Source organism: Macaca fascicularis, chromosome 7, assembly GCF_037993035.2.
Source record: "Macaca fascicularis isolate 582-1 chromosome 7, T2T-MFA8v1.1".
NCBI classification, from domain to species: domain Eukaryota; kingdom Metazoa; phylum Chordata; class Mammalia; order Primates; family Cercopithecidae; genus Macaca; species Macaca fascicularis.
Window position 1 is genome coordinate 49856071 of NC_088381.1, and position 15819 is coordinate 49871889.

At 44.5% G+C, this 15819-nt stretch overlaps 1 pseudogene; it reads right to left on the reverse strand.

Moving 5' to 3' along the window:
- The window catches only part of LOC135971693 (nucleophosmin-like), a 63485-nt pseudogene extending 49210 nt beyond the window's left edge, over window positions 1-14275 (reverse strand).
- Between the last annotated feature and the right edge of the window lie 1544 nt (window positions 14276-15819).

Here is a 15819-nt window from a genome sequence, read left to right on the forward strand (position 1 = left end):
TTGGGGACATCAACACCCCACTCTTAGCAGTAGATAGAGCATCTAGAAAGAAAAGCAACAAAGCAACATTGGACTGCACTTTAAACAAAATAGACCTAACAGACCTTTGCAGAACATTTCATTCAGGAGCTACAGAATACACATTCTTATCAGTAACACATGCAACATTCTCCAGGATAGACCATATATTAGGCCACAAAACAAGTGCCAATGCATTTTTTAAAATTGAAATCATATCAAGTATCCTCTCAGTCCACACTGGAATAAAACTAGAAATCAATAACAAGAGGAACTTGGGAAACTGTACAAATAAATGGAAATTAAGCAACATGCTCCTGAATGACCACGGGGTCAATGAAGAAATTAAGAAGGAAATTTAAAAATGTCTAGAAACAAATGAACTTTGAAACACAACACACCAAAACCAATGAGATACAATGAAAGCAGTGCTATGAGGGAAGTTTATAGCAATAAACACTTATATCCAAAAAGGAGAAAGATTTCAAATAACCAAAAGATGCACCTCAAGGAACTAGAAAAGCAAGAATAAATTAAGACCAAAATTAGTAGAAGGAAGCAAATGACGAAGATCAGAGCAGAACTAAAGAAAGACTAAAAAAGTACCAAGGGTCAAGAAACAAACAAAAAGTTGTTTTTTAAAAAAGATAAAATTGATAAACTGCTAGTTAAACTCACCAAGAAAAAAATGAAGACCCAAATAAACAAAATCAAAAATGAAAGAGGAGATATCACAACTACACCACAGAAATATAAAAGATCATCAAAGACTACTGTGAACAACTGTATGTTAACAAACTGAAAAACCTAGAGGAAATGGATAAATTCCTGGATACGTACAACGTACCAAGACTGAATAAGGAAGAAATAGAAAATCTGAACAGACCAATAATGAGTAACAACATTGAATCAGTAATAAAAAGTCTCTCAACAAAGAAAAGCCCAGGACGTAATGATTTCACCACCAAATTCCACCAAACTGAAAGAATTAACACCAATTTCCTTGAAGTATTGCCAAAAAATGAGAAGGAAATTCCAACTCATTTATTAAGGCCTGCATTACCCTGATACCAAAACCAGATAATGATACATTGAAAAAAGAAAACTAGAGGCCCATATTCCTGATGAACATAGATGCAAAAATTCTCAAGAAAATACTGGCAAAACAAATCCAACAGCACAGGAAAAGGTAATGCACCATGATCAAGTGGGATTTATCCCAGGGATAAAACAATGGTCCAGCATACACATCAATAAATGTGATACATCACATCAGCAGAATAAAAGACAAAAACCATATGGCCTTCTCAGTGGATGCAGAAAAAATATTCGATGGAATTCAACATCTGTTCATGACAAAAACCCTCGACAAACTAGGCATAGAAGGAACATACCTCAACAAAATAAAGGCCATATATGACAAACCCACAGCTAACATCATGCTGAATGGGAAAAAGCCAAAAGCCCTTCCTCTAAGAATTTGGATCTGACACAAGGAGATCCACAATTAAATACTATTTGGCCATAAAAAAGAATGAAGCCATCTGGGCGCCGTGGCTCATGCCTGTAATCCCAGCATTTTGGGAGGCCAACGTGAGTGGATCACCTGAGGTCAGGAGTTCAAGACCAGCCTGGCCAATGTGGTGAAACGCCATCTCTACTAAAAATACAAAAATTAGCCAGGCATGGTGGCGGGTGCCTGCAATCCCAGCTACTCCAGAGGCTGAGGTGGGAGAATCACTTGAACCCAGGAGGCGGAGGTTGCAGTGAGCCGAGATGGCGGCATTGCACTCTAGTCTGGGTGACAGAGCGAGACTCCGTCTCAAAAAAAAAAAAAAAAAGCATGAGGCCATGTAACTTGTAGCAACATGGATGGAACTGGAGATCATTATGTTAAGTGATATATGTCACACAGTAAGACAAATATCACGTATAATCACTATATGTGAGAGCTAAAAAAAAAAAATAGGTTGATCGTATGGCGGAAGAGAGTAGAATGGTAGTTACTAGAGGCTGGGAAGGATTTGGGTATGGGAGATGAAGAGAAGTTTGCTAATAGATATGAATATACAGTTAGATAGAAGGAATAAGTACTTAGACTGTAAATTTCTTAAGAGAAAAAAAGAAGTAAGTTCTAATGTTTGATAGTAGAATAGGGTGACTGTAGTTAACAACAATGTATTACATATTTCAAAATAGCTGAAAGCGAAGACTTGAAATGTTCCCAACACATAGAAATGATAAATGGTTGAAGTGGTGGATATTCTTAATACCCTGACTTGATCATTACACATTCTATGCATGTAACAAAATATCACATGTATCCCATAAATATGTAAAACTATTATGTATTAATAAAAATAAATATAAATTTTTAAAAATTTAGGTAATTTATAACATGCAGCCAGGGTTGAAAGCCAGTGCTCCAATTTCCTGGTCTTTATTATTAAAACCCATGGTTTATGAATACATTATGCTAAGGTCCAGCACAGCAGTTCTGGGTGCTGTTGTGAGCCATGGTATCCGAGGGGTGTATCTGAGCCCCAGCTCTCCAATGGTCAGCAAGGACAGGCCGCCTGTGCCTCCAAGGGCAGTCTCTATAGAGACACAGATCCCCTCAGTGCCGAGAACCTGTCTTGGTTCCTCAAGGGAAACCAAGGGAAGATATTCCAGAGGGCTCATAGGTCAGGGACCTGGTCACTACCCTTTCAGCACAGCTGTAGGCCCAGAGAAGCCTGATGCCAGCTGCCCCAGGGTAAAGCCCTGGTAGATGCCAAGTGGGAGGAGGAGGTGGTGTGCCCTCGAGGAGAGGGGGAAATGCTACCCAGAGCAACATGGGATTCATCTGCAGAAGAGAGGTCAATTGCTTACCCTACTGGGACCAACAAGTCTCTTGGCAAAGGGAGATGTGAGCTGATAAACACAGGCTCAGTCTTCCAGAATCCACACTGCAGGCTGAAGACTGGAAAGACAGTGGGGAGACGTATTGCTTTCTAGGTGTTTTGCCCAGAATCTCTCTGCTGGTAAAGCACTAGGGTGGGCAGTAGGACTCACTCTTTGATCTCTGGCAAGTCCCTCCTACTCTCTGGGCAGTTTCGTTCTATATAATGAAGCAGTGGAATCAGCTCACTCTTACGGTCTCTTCTGGATGCTGCTGCAGGGTCTACATGATTCCTGATGAATGATTTCCCCTGGAGAAGCTGCACATCTGTGCTCTGCCCCAGTATTTGCCTGGAAGATAGAATTTCAAGTTGCCTCCTGGACCTGTCCTTTCCTTTCAGATTCCCAGGTCACAGCCCTGTCTGATGGTTATCCAGTCCTGATTCACTTCCCTCACCTGAGTCCCTGGTGATCCTTCCTCCAGGAAGCTCAGCCTCACCTCAGGTCCTGCAGGATTTAAATGGCCTCATCACTCACACTCCAGGGAGGTGTGGTGTGGAATCTTCCTCAAGGACCCTGGGTTTTGAGCAGCAGAGGCGTCACCCTCTGTTGCCAGCTTAAGGCTGTCCCCAAGGTCCAGGATCTCAGGGCAGCTCTGCTGAGCTACGGATTTCTCTGGACTCACAGGACTGTTATAAGTTTGAGGATGCAGATTGGGATTCTGCTTGTCTCCTCCCAAAGCCTGATCCTCCCAGGCTCAGGCCTCCTGAATAACCAGCCCTATTGGTCCTTCACTGAGTTTCCTACCCCTTTCCCTAACCAGAAAACTTTCCTCATTTGGAACCCTGGAAATAACACAGGCCTTTCTTGTCCCCCTCATAACTGATTCTCTTCAACAGCCTCCTAACCTGCTTCCTTAAGACTCTCTTTCTTCTACCTCTATACCATACTACAGATTCATCTCCCTAAGACAGTCCTGCCTTGGGCCAACTGGCACTTTCGCTCAAAAACCTTCAATGGGATATGAAGACCTCTGCACTCAGTTCAAACTCTCTGCCAACCATTTGGGGCCCAGAGGCCTGGAGCCTCCTGGTTTAGGGAGCCCCTTCTGTGCATCTAGGTGACCCCCACCCCGCAGTGCAGCAGTCTTGTCTATCTGCTTCATTGTCTTAGCCTGTGTGTGCTTCCCCAGCTTGGAATGTCCTCCTCTCTCTCCCTCCCTTTTAAAAATTCCATCGTCCATCCAGGCACAGTGGCTCATGCCTGTAATCCTAGCACTTTGGGAGGCCGAGGCGGGAGGATTACCTGAGGTCAGGAGTTCGACACAAGCCTGGCCAACATGGCAAAATCCTGTCTCTACTAAAAATACAAAAATTAGTTGGGCATGGTGGCACATGCCTGTAGTCCCAGCTACTCAGGTGGCTGAGGCAGGAGAATCTCTTAAACCTGGGAGGTGGTGGTTGCAGTGAGCTGAGATTGCATCATTGCACTCCAGCCTGGGCAACAAAAGTGAATCTATCTAAAAAATAACACACAAAAATTAAATTAAAAATAAACAAATAAACAAAAATGTCATCATCAATTCAAGGTTCCTGCTCTGTCCCTACCTCTGCCAAAAGTCTGTTCAGACTATTCCAGCACATACTGGCCTCTTCATCCTTTTGTTTCTTTTCTGACTCGATCAGTACCATTATTTCAGTTGTACTTAAAGATACTGAGCTCCTTGAGGGTGGAAACTGACTTATACTTGTTTTGTGTCCCATGACGATGCCGAGCACCAGTGCTCTGTGCACAGTGGGGTGGTAGACAGACACTCACGGCTGCCCACCCAACAGCAAGGCTTTCTTGCTGACCAATCCAGCTTCTACTACAGGAGGGTGTTGAGGAGGGGACCTGAAAGCTGCATTTGCCAACCTCCGATGTACAAGGACAGGGACGCATGATCCACTCCTTGCACTGGAGCCTGAAGGGAGTTCTGACGGGAGGTGTTTGGGAAAGATTCCTTCCTGTGTGAGGCAGGAAACTCCCCTACATCTTAATCTATGCAAATCAGTATGGAACCCATACCGGTTCCTGCCTCCTCCCAGCCTTGGGCTAGGACCACTGAACCACAGCATCCCCCAAGGCTCATTTGTAAGCCGGTGAGACCTCAGAAATAAGCCCTAGAAGCTCATAAATACACAGGGCTTGGTTTTGTTTCATTTCTGATAGTTTCACCGAGTCAATGACTGACAATTAATGCTTTAGAAGAAGATAACGGTTTCTGATAATGGACCTACCCACTCATATAATTCTGGAAAATATGCCTTCCTGACCCCTCCAGGCAATCAGCTCATACCATGAAATACGAAATCCACACATGCATAACTGTGAGTGTTACTAGCGATCATAAAACCATCCAACTCCTTCGGAAATCCAAGCCTTATTTCCGATACAAATTACCCCCTGCCACAGACTGGGTTATTCAGGATAGAAAGAAGTATTTCCTTTCCTTTGTTAAAATTTACCAGTCATTAATTCTACTGAATGAGAGGCTTCTCATATTATGGACACGTTGAAGCTTTTTCCTGAGGGGAGAGCTGCATATGGAAAGTTCCCTGCTCAGTTCTAGAGACGTCCAGCAACAGTCTTTGATAACCCAGAAGAGTTCTCCGTCGGTTCCATTAATACCCATCTGTAAGTACAAGTTGGTACCTTGGCTGGGTAGGAGCTGGGACCTGTATGCTCATGGATAGCAGGGTGAGGCAACATATCAACTCTCATTCCCAACCCAGTATCTACTTGCAAGCACTGATCAAAATGATTGGGAAATAGTTTGGTAAGCTCTGGGATAACACATCGTTTGCCTGACCATACTCCACTGATTCCCAGTGTTCTGGGAGCTCCCTTTCCTTTAACCCCTCATACTGCCACCGTTTACATGTTCCTACTGAATGACAAGTTCCTACTGAATGACTGTGGTCACAATGACATGTGCCCACTGTTGAATGGATCAGCACCTGATCAAAACTGGGTCAATCAATTAAGACATCTTCCCAAATATTTGAAACGAGAACTAAAAGAGATCAGCTTCTCCCTGGAGTTCCTGGACATGCAAACTCAGGAGTGGTCAATGGCTATATTTTCTGCAAAAGACCATATACAAAAATAGAGAAGTACAGAGGGAAACAGAGGCAAGTTGGAGAGAAGGGGTGCTGTGGGCTTCCTACCCCTTTTTCTAGTATCTGTTCATAATCTAGATCTGAGGTCTGGCTGTGTCTCTTCCTTTCGTTTCCAGGAAACATCCCTGATCCCATAACAAATTTTCTTCATTTAAAAAAAAAATTTACACTCACTTGAGTGGATTTTTGTGATTTTCTACCAAAACACTCCTAATACACATAACACTGGGCATCAGATAATCGTTAAAAGTTTGCATATAGGCCTAGGTATGGTGGCTTATGCCTATAATCCAGCACTTCGGGAGGCTGAGATTAGAGAATCACCTGAGCCTAGGAGTTCAAATCAGCCTAGGCAACATAGTGAGACCCTGTCTCTACAAAAAAACTTTAAAATTAGCCAAGTGTGGTGGCACATACCTATAGTCCCAGCTACTCAGGAAGCTGAGGTGGGAGGATCACTTGAGTCAGGGAGGTTGAGGCTGCAGTGAGCTGTGATACCACTGCACTCCAGCCTGGGTGATGGAATGAGACCCTATCTAAATAAAATAAAAATTTGCTTATAAATAATTTTTAGTATCAAGGGAAATGGCTTCTGACATCATGATAGGTCATTAAAAAGCAAGCTATAAAATTATATTAAATGTAATCTTAACAATATAAAACAATGGAGGAGTTAAAAACCATCAAAACATTATTTGTGATTATTTATTTCTTTTTTGAGACAGGGTCTTGCTCTTTGCCCAGGCTGGAGTGCAGTGGTGTGATCTCAGCTGACTGACACCTCCACCTCCCAGGCTCAAACAATTCTCGTTCCTCAGCCTCCAGAGTAGCTGGGATGACAGGTGCATGCCCCCACACCTGGCTTATTTTTGTATTTTTAGTAAAGATGGGGCTTCACCATGTTGGCCAGGCTAGTGTTGAACACCTAGCCTCAAGTGATCTGCCTGCCTTGACCTCCCAAAGTGCTAAGATTATAGGTGTGAGCCACCATGCCCAGCCTATTTGTGATTCTTTCCAAGTAGTGGGATTGCAGGTGAATTTTATTTTCTTCACTGGGTCTTTTTTCTCTATGTACTTTACATATTTTTTATAAAAGTATGTATTAATTTTATAATCATAAAATAAGATTTGTTTCAAAGTCAACATATTTAAGAATATTTCCCTGCTTCCTTCTCCTTTCCCAAAAAGTCTGCAGTGGAAGACCCAGTTGGAGTCCAAGTGTGTTCACCAATAAAATGTAACCATGTCTAGAGAACTTGGTGGGATCTGTTGGCACGAGGGGGTAGGAGCCTGCTAGTAGAAAACTCACTCAGCACAAGAGTCCAGATACCAAGCTGGTCCACTGATGGAACCTTGGTTTTCAAGGGAGGTATAATTCCATATATAGCTGAGTGTCCATCCCTCAGACCTGCTCCAGCCAGTCTCCTGTGGCTTGGGGCACAGCAAGAGAGTGTGAATTAAAATGGAAAGGGTTCTTTCACTGAAAATTCAGGGACACAAAGGGGTATACACAGCTCTCACTTGGGGTTCTTCCAATAGAGCATAACATTTCAAGGAGTACAGATACTGTAACCCTTGCTCATTTTGCTATAGACCACTATACCACTTTGACACTATTGGCAGTGGTGTGGATGATGGTGACAACAAGGCATGGCAGAGGTGGCAGCGTCCAAGAGTAGCAGCAGTCATGCATGTGAGCTATAGCAGATGCAGCGACAACTTCTAATTAATGCAGAGGAGTGGAAGAGTCCCACAGATCTGCAGTGATGTCCTGCAAAGGCCAATGCTCAGTGGAAAGGCAGGTTCAGTGTTAGAAGGACAGGAGAAGAGAAATTAGGATAGAAGGGAAGGAACAAAATGTTAGTAGCTGACTGGATGGCTGAATGGAAAGCTGCAAGCTAAAGCTACCCCAGAAACCCTTAGTAGATGGCTAATGCCTTGTTAAGAATTTTACCACCTGGCCATTCCTGCTAAAAAGAAGGTTGGAAAAGCAACTTTTCCTTTTTTTTTTTTTTTTTTTAAATATGGAGTCTCGCTCTGTTGCCCAGGCTGGAGTGCAATGGCACGGTCTCTGCTCACTGCAACCTCTGCCTCCTGGGTTCAAACAATTCTTCTGCCTCAGCCTCCTGAGTAGCTGGGATTGCAGGTGCCTGCCGCCACGCCCAGTTATTTTTGTATTTTTAGTAGAGGTGGTGTTTCACCATATTGGCCAGGCTGGTCTCGAACTCCTGACCTCGTGATCTGAGTGCCTCAGCCTCCCAAAGTGCTGGGATTACAGGCATCAGCCACTGTACCCTGCCAACTTTTCCACTCTTAATCTAGAAGCAAGCAAGGAGGAGGGAGTGTTCAGACTGAGTATTGACTTGATAAAGGTGATTAAAAATCAGTTTCAGATTAGGGCTGGGCGTGATGGCTCATGCCTATAATCCCAGCAATTAGGGAGGCCAAGGTAGGAGGATCCTTGACCCCAGAAGTTTAAGGCTGCAGTGAGATATGATTGCACCACAGCATGCCAGCCTGGGTGACAGAGTAAGGCCTCATCTCTAAAAAAATATTTTTAGTTAAAAATAATCAGTATCAGATTAAATATAGGCAGGTATTATGGGGAAAAATCTAGAAGGCTTCTGCATTCAGATTAGGTTTATGAAGCATAAAAAGAAAATATCCCTATATCAAAAGATAGTGAATGGGCATTCATTTATATATTTTAAGTTAAAATATTTAACACATGCTTATGTCATTCTTTATAATACCTCACAGTAACTGGCAATTTCCAACTTGTCAACTATAGATCCTATCACAACTGGTAGATTGAGCAGACTTCAATTATATCCTTCTTGTTTTGAAAGTAGCTTTATTCTTTTAAAGATTTAGGCTTATTATAAATATTGTGATCATACAGAAATGTACAAAGAATAAAGTAAAATTCAACTATTAGGGTGAACATCCTTCCAGACATCCCTCCATGTGCACCTATTAAAATATTACACAAATGGGATCATGCTGTTCTGTTATCTCTTTTTTGCACTCAATTATACATGTGATAGGCAAATTTTCATATCATCAAATGAAGATCTACATCATCGTTTATATATTATCTATATGGAAGTGCCATAATTTCTTTATATTTTTTAAACCAATGATTCAGCCATCCACTTTTAACTGTTATAAACAAGGCTGAGAGGGAAAGACTTGTCTTTAGATCTCCATTTGTTTCGGCAATGATTGTCCAGGGGTAAATTACAAGAAGTGAGATCACAGGGTCAAAGGTACACTCATTTAAAATGTTCATTCCTGCCAGCCCAGTGGACTGCAGAAAGGCTGGGCCAATTTATGTCACCACCAGCAGAGCATAAAAGGGCCGGGCTCCAGCCCCTCACCGGTCCGAGATCTTGTCATTCTTCTGTTTCCTAGAGAAAAACTTCAGAAGGATTCTCTTCATCCATCTCTTGTCTACTATGTTCTTTTTTGCAGATGCTTTTTTGCATAGGTTTCATGCTGAGTATTTTACTGCCTATCTTTAATGGAGAGCAGTTCTCTTAGGGTTTACCATTTGCTTGAAAATGCTATGCATGAAATCTCCTTGACTCCTTTTCCTGTTGATTTGGTTTTGAATCTTCTATTTGAATCTTCACTTAGCATTTAAGTTGCAAGGCTAGAATCTAATCATGATTTTCCCCTGTTTATTTGCCAGAAAGACTTGGTGAAGGCAGAGAGCCTTGATTTCTCTCCTAAATTGTTGCCTTTTCTGCCATCTGGACAACTTGGTCAAGTTGGAGAAGTCTGGGTTTTGCCTTGTTTCCCTTCTTCCCGGTAGGCTAATGGGAGGTGTGTGAGCGATGTCAGGTGGTTCCTAGAGTGAATCTGCTTCTTTTAAAAAGAGAGTGAGCCAACTGAGACAAACACAGGCAAAAACCCAGCTGCACCAACATGCTCCTAGCTAATTGGATCCTACCTGGGAAGGCCCATCTTCTAGATAGCTAGTTCCCAAGCAATATCCCCAGCTGGCCCCTCAGGAAGTGTCAGGCCTGTCCTTGGCTAATCCCACAGCTTAGGGTTGACATAATTCTATCTGACCCAGTCTCCAGGAAGACTCAAAGACTTCTCAGCCAATAGCTCTGTCCTAACATCTAGAACCACACCGTCAAAGATGAGATGGTACCCCTGATTTCCACAATCCTCTCCTGTGGGACACAGAGCATGCCATCCCTGATTGCACCAGACATAGCTATTCCCTGCCCATGGGCTACTCTTTCTTCTCAGAAAGACTCAGGGCAACTGTGGTGTCTCCTGAGAAAGCCATCTAGAGGTAATAGGACCAGGACTGTCAGAGGATATCATTCATGACCATGGTAGGTGGGCAAGAAGCAGAGTAGTTTCCTGTTCAGAATCAGAGCCCCAAGAAACTGGCAGGACATTCCTGCGAGAATCACAGTTTGTTTTAAAAATCTCACCTACCAGCCACTTAAGAAAATACAGATGGACAAGTGCACCCCAAGACCAAGGTCACTGATGGATTCAGTAATACCTCTTGGCTTTCCACCTCTGTATGAATTTGTTATTGCTGCCATGACAAATTCCCACAAATGTGAGGGCTCAAAAAAAACCCACCCATTTATTATTTCACAGTTTGCAGGTCTGGAGTTTGACATAAGTCTCACCAGACTACAAGGTGTCAGCAGAACTGTGTTCCTTACTGGAGGAGGGTCACTTACAGGTTCATGAAGGTTGCTGGCAGGGTCCAGTTGCATGTGGTTGTAGCACTGGGGTCCTTATTTCCTTGGTGGCTGTTGGCCAGGGGTCATTCTCAGCTTTTAGAAGCCATCCACATTCCTTCACTTCCCCCTCATTTTTGAAGCCAGCAACAAAGGGTCAAGTCCTTCTCATGCCTTACCTTTCCTGTCTTCTCTTTTGCTGCATCTCTCACTCTTCAACTAGGAAAGATTCTTGTACCTTTTTTTTTTTTTTTTTTTTTTTTTTTGAGACGGAGTCTTGCTCTGTCGCTCAGGCTGGAGTACAGTGGCGCAATCTCAATCTCGGCTCACTGCAACCTCCACCTCCCAGGTTCAAGTGATTCTCCTTGCCTCTGCCTCCTGAGTAGCTGGGATTACAGGTGCCCACAACCACCCCCCACTAATTTTTGTATTGTTAGTAGAGATGGGGTTTCACCATATTGGCCAGGCTGGTCTTGAACTCCTGGCCTCAGTAATCTGCCTGCATTGACCTCCCAAAGTGCTGGGATTACAGGCGGGAGCCACTGTGCCTGGCCAATTATTTCACTTTTAATGGTTCATGTGATTACACTCAGCCTACCTGGCTAATCCAGGATAATCTTCCCATCTTTTTTTTTTTTTTTTTTTTTTGTGACAGAGTCTGACTCTGTCACCCAGGCTGGGGTACAGTGGCAGGATCTCAGCTCACTGCAACCTCCACCTCCCGGGTTCAAGCAATTCTCATGCCTCAGCCTCCTGAGTAGCTGGGATTACAGGCACCCACAACCACACCCCACTAAGTTTTATATTTTTAGTAGAGGTGGGATTTCACCATATTGGCCAGCCTGGTCTTGAACTCCTGGCCTCAAGTAATCTGTCGGCCTTGGCCTCCCAAAGTGCTGGGATTACAGACATGAGCCATTGTGCCTGGCCCATCTTAAGATCTATAACCTTAATTGCATCTGTAAAGTCCCTCTTGCCATGCAAATTTAATATATTCACAGGTTCCAGGGATGAGGCAAGGACATCTTCGGGGGCCATTATTCAGCTACCATGGCCCTTTTGGCCAAGATTCATCCAGGACTATGAGTCCCTTAGAGATAATTCCAAGGAAGACCCACATGATTTCCTCTCCTCCATCCCCCTCCCACAACACACCCATCCCTGGGAACCAGTTGGCCAGACCTCCCAGCTGAATACTTCACCAGACTCATGCCACAATGCATCACTATCAAGGCGAGGCTGAGCACCTGGCACAGCCGACTCCCTCTGGAGAGCTGGTACAAGGCTGGTACTTTCACCCCAAGCCCTGAGAGGCCTGTCTGCTCACTGCTGTTTCCTGAAGCTCAGCCAATATGCCTCGGAGGATCCCAAGGATTTTGGGCTTCAGTCCAACATGCCCATAAGCAGAAGGCTCTGCTTTCCCTTTGCAGGAGACGGTTAGAGGCTTGGGTTAGGGTTTCAGCGGAATTATAAATAGTAAAATGGCATTACCGCTAGGGACCCAGGAAGGCTAAAATATTGTCCTGCCGATCATTCAGTGCCCCTTGGCCTCTCATATAAGGAGGAATAACAGGATGTGAATTACTTTTTTTTTTTTTTGCTAGTCTTATTGGTAGCTGACACGTCAATGCAAAAGCTGGAGAAAGAATGACTGTATCAGGTGGCTGCTTCCCTACTTCCCCTCCTCTTGAATCTAAATCTGGTGGCAGCACACACAAGTACGCATGCTAAGGAGAGCAGGCCCCAACTGAACTTACTTATTGACTACATATCCAGGAACAGAGAGGCATGGCCAGACCCACGCTGAGGTGGCAGCACGACCTGGGTCTGCTCACCACATACAGGAAGGAAGCAAAAGCACAGGAGGCCCCAAAGACCAAGACCTTCCTAGGACCAAAGCAGGACAGAGGAGAAAAGGTGTTGCCTTTAATGTACCTGGCGGTTTACCAATAAAATGTGGCCCAGTGAATATTCTGGACTCTGACCTGTGAGATTAGCACCTGTTCTTCCTTTGGGCAGGGAGGGGAGCTGGGAAGGAGTTAGAAAGAGGCTGTGCTGGTGTGTGCAGAGTGGACAGTGGGGGGCTTCACTAGTGTCTGCCTCCGTCTGCTTCTGATCTCAACCCAGTGGCTGCCCCTAGGTTTCTGGGGTTGGACGATGAGAGTACTATTGACCCACGTGCTTGTGAGCCAGGCACCTTGATAATCAGATGCTCAGCAGCTGTGAGATGTAGCTGATCATGGCCACCAGTGGAGGAATATATCACCCAGAGAAGGCCATTTAACCAGAGACATGCAATGGTGTAGCTGCTCTGAGACCTTCTGGTCTGCAATGCTGGGGTGAGCTGCTCCCTGAAATGCCAAAGACATCCTAAACTCCTGAGATTCAAAAGACCATGCAGACTCTTTTGTACCAAATTTCTGTACAGAGATCTTTCTGGCTTGGATTTGGGGAATGCAGACAGTTTCTTTCCCATGTTCAATGAATTATCAAGATTCTCTCCATGAAGTTTTCACTGATGCCCGGGCCAGAGTTTGATGTCCTACCTGGTGCTTTCCTGCCTGCCCCATACTGCACTGAAATCACCTTCTGTTGGTCTGTCTTGCCGAGACCAGCTCGGTTGTGGAGACCCTAACCCAGCAGCACTAGAGGAATTAAGACACACAGGCAGAAATAGAGAGTGTAGAGTGGGAAATCAGGGTTCTCACAGCCTTCAGAGCTGAGAGCCTCGAACAGAGATTTACCCACATATTTATGGACAGCAAGCCAGTGATAAGCCTTGTTTCTATAGATTATAGATTAACTAAAAGTATTCCTTACGGGAAATAAAGGGATGGGTCTGGCTGGTTATCTGCAGCAGGAACATGTCCTTAAGGCACAGATCATTCATGCTATTGTTTATAGTTTAAGAATGCCTTTAAGTGCTTTTCCAACCTGGGTGAACCAGGTGTTCTTGCCCTCATTCCGGTAAACCCACAACCTTCAGCGTGGGCATCATGGCCATCACGAACACATCACAGTGCTGTAGATATTTTGTTGATGGCCAGTTTTGAGGCCAGTTTATGGCCAGATTTGGGGGCCTGTTCCCAACACTGTCTCCCCTAATAAATTGTGAATTCCTCGAAGACAGGGACTGCTTTTTCTCCAGTTTTTCCCTAGCCTAGTGTAGGATGTCACACAGTAGGGACTTAGCTAGTGGCTGCTGGTGGATGCTAAGTGATTGAAATAGCTATCCTACCCCACCCAGTCCCAGGCTGGGTTCCTGGCACAGGCTGGCATTTGTACATGAACACCATGGCTGCTTGTTCCACTGTGGCCTCAGCTCCCACAGCATGGTTCTCCTACAGCTGAACCTGGCTGGCAATGCAGGCACAAGAGCCCCCGGAGGGAGCCGGTAGTCATCATAGCCAAAGGCCTTTGGGAAGCCTTCATAGCATCTGGGTAGGCCTTGCCAACTTCGAGCTCCCCAGGCTTGGCACTTTTTAGGACAGCCTTTGTCATGGTCTGACAGAGGGTCTTTTGCAAGCTCTCCCTGTCTCACACTATTTGATCCAGTCATACTGAGCTTTCATATTGGAACTCTCTAGGACCTATTCAACCTAGGCAGGCAGATCTCTTTTATTTTATCACATTGTTGAAGATACCAGAACTTTAGGACTAATGGTTGATCTTAGAGGTTGGAATGCTCAGCCAGCCTGCCAGTCAGATCTCCTCCTGGTACTTTGCTGCCCTTCCTCTTGTCTCGACCTCTGTCTGCTCCACTGATGCCGATCACTTAGTCCTTTCATCCAAGAAGGAATAAGAATGGAATTAGGTGCTTTGTATAGTTCACTTTATAAAAGAAGGGAAGAGCTTTTTAAAATTCCCTACTAAGCTTGACCCACTAGGCAATAACTCTTACTCAATCTCATTGCTTCATGAAATTTCATTGACTCCCTGCCCCCTCCATCTCCCTGCTCCACCCTAGGCTACTTCCTTGGCATGGATCTTATTCCAAGGACTGGGCCAGGCCCATAGGTACACATAGCTAACCATTTCCCAGTCCCTGGCTTTCAGCCACCATTCAAGGCTGGTTCCCTGCTCTCCCCACCGCTTCTCCAGTTCTACTCTGATTTGGGCTATACAGCTGGGTGACTAGGCAGGGAATGAATCCCAGGACTGTAGGACACTTATTGACACAACACTGGGGTAGTGGAGACTCACAGAAAATACACAAAGCCTTCTACTTTTTAATCTACTTTCCCTGTTCTCCACCTGAGTATAATTTCATCATCTGCTCAGATTGGAAGTCATATGGCCTCCTTGTGTGTTTTTCTCATCTTACTTTATGCATAGTTTTGGTAAGAAATTGGTGAGGAGAGTTGGCTCTTGGAGGTTTTTGAGCAAAAGATGACATGATCAGAGTTGCTCTACGGTAAAACTATGTGAGGATGGAGGAAGCTGAAGACCAGTTTCAGGTTACTCATCTAGGTCAAGTGAGGGATCTAAACTTGAATAGAAGTAGGGTACGACAACATGGGGACATTGATGGTAAAACAGGTGCAAAATATTGTGGAAGGAGAGCTGCTAGAGGTAAGAGGAATTGGATGTGAAATTTGTGGAGAGGGAAGAATCTGTGAAAACACTAAGATTAACAGCTTGGATAATCAGGACTGTGGTGGTGACATTAACAAAACACTGAACACAAGTAATATGTGTTTCTAGGGGTTTTTTTTGTTTTGTTTTTTGAGATGGAGTTTCACTCTTGTTGCCTAGCCTGGAGGGCAATGGCACAATCTTGGCTCACTGCAAACTTCGCCTCCCAGGTTCAAGCGATTCTCCTGCCTCAACCTCCCAAGTAGCTGGGATTACAGGTGGGCACCACCATGCCCGGATAATGTTTTGTACTTTTAGTACAGACTGGGTTTCACCATGTTGGCCAGGCTGGTCTCAAACTCCTGATCTCAGGTGATCCACCCACCCAGGCCTCCTAAAATGCTGAGATTGCAGGCTTGAGCCAGCATGCCCAGCCTAGGGGATCTTTTTGAGCTCATTTTGTGATCTAT